The sequence below is a fragment of the Penaeus monodon genome, chromosome 19 (assembly GCF_015228065.2).
Source record: "Penaeus monodon isolate SGIC_2016 chromosome 19, NSTDA_Pmon_1, whole genome shotgun sequence".
Taxonomy (NCBI): Eukaryota; Metazoa; Arthropoda; class Malacostraca; order Decapoda; family Penaeidae; genus Penaeus; species Penaeus monodon.
In genome coordinates this window covers 11,092,998-11,094,644 of record NC_051404.1, presented here as the reverse complement: position 1 = coordinate 11,094,644, position 1,647 = coordinate 11,092,998, and the positions used below count along the sequence as shown (strand labels likewise).

The window sequence follows — 1,647 nt, the reverse complement described above, 5'->3', positions numbered from 1 at the left end:
AATAAATCCGCTTCAGACGAAACCGGATTCTGAACCGGCTCGAGCGTGTTCCGGGATACGCAGTTGCCGAACGTTCAACGCCCAGACAGACAGAGACGCAGAAATTGCTTCTCCGTTATCGATCTCGTTTCAAATCGCAGCATCCACGAGTGCATCCTTAAGCTTAGCAACTGGAGAGGGAAATAAATATCGTTTCTTGGTATTAGTCTAGCCTGCAAGTTGCAACTCGAAATTCGTTCCGGGGTCGCGCCCTCTGCGGCCGCCGCTCGCGTCCGTGCTCGATATAAGGGCTTGTCCTGCGGTAGCCAGGCAGTCGAGACTGACATCTGCTGTGAGAAGGTAACTTGACTCACTGCACGGAGATTTTCAGTTTTTGGAAAAGGAGCAATGGAGGTTTCTGTTGTCTCTGTTTTATGGAGGGAATTTGCTGGTTTCTCTTATTTTTCATCGTTGTTGAAATCCCTGCATGGTTTTCAAGTTTTTTAGATGAAGCACTATGTGTTTTAGATATGTTATAGTCACTTTTTTTTAATTGTCAGTTTTTGACACTCAAATGGATAATGTTAATATTGAAACTGCATTGATTGTTAGTGTGTGATATTTACTTTTCTATTTACAGTTTCAGTGTTCTGAAAGAACCCCCCATCTGTCACCATGTCATACACCGGTAAGTTCACAACTATCTCGATTTTCACACTGAAACCACACCAAAAAATCCAATAATTCTATCACAGATCAAGACCAAATCAATACAGCCATCAGATCCCACATTCACTTCGTCAGCGTTCACTCTTCCCGATTCGCCCTTTTCCTCTCGCTCACACGTAGGGTCCAAGAAACGTTGCATTGAGCAGGATCCTTTCCTTCTCTCCACAGGACGCACTAGGGACGCACGCTTCAACGTGTCGAATGTGTGCAAGGACAAGGCTGAGATGAAGGCCGAGGAACTGTGTGATGAGAAGAAGGACCAGGAAGTCCAAGGTCAGTTAGATACGGGGAAAGGCCCTGTATGCAAGTTTCATCCACGCACTTTGTTTGTTATGCTCGTGTGATATATATGCTGCATGCGTTTCTAAGTTACATTTCGAGTATGCACTGCAATATCAGTTTCAGTCTATATATATAGAACAAATATACAGAATCGGTAGTGCTAACCCTCTAGCACCTAAAAAAACACATTGTTGTGTTATTTCACTAACACAACGTCTTTTTGGCTGATACTTCGACAGACGCAAATGACGGTGACACAACCTCCGTTGGCGTCGAGGGCAACGAGGGAGACACCGAAACCTCTTCACTGCATTCGAGTAATTAGGGTCTGACTGCACTCAACCACCGTCAAGATATTACGCTATCATTTCTTTCACCACGCTCAACCAGGGGCCAAAAGTAGATTCGACTTCTCACTACACTCTCCTTTTACCAAGAAATAACAAGAATCCTTCTCTAACATTCCTACTTACGCCAAGGTGTATAAGTGATCTTTCTTTCACTACACCCTACGTCGAAAACTAGATTGGATCTGTCACTTGCCACACTCAGAGCAGTGTATAGTATTAATTATCACGACAAACTACCAACGGCCATAGTAGGTTAGGATCTGTCTCTCGCTGCATGCTCAGGAAACAGAGATAATCCATTAATTTG

At 44.0% G+C, this 1,647-nt stretch overlaps 1 long non-coding RNA gene across 1 annotated transcript; it reads left to right on the top strand.

Annotated features, from left to right (window-relative positions):
- The first annotated feature begins 227 nt into the window (after positions 1 to 227).
- Positions 228 to 1,574, top strand: LOC119585057. The gene is made up of 4 exons (XR_005229866.1): positions 228 to 339; positions 620 to 667; positions 877 to 981; positions 1,230 to 1,574. It is a non-coding gene; the product is annotated as an uncharacterized LOC119585057 (long non-coding RNA).
- The last annotated feature ends 73 nt before the right edge of the window (positions 1,575 to 1,647 follow it).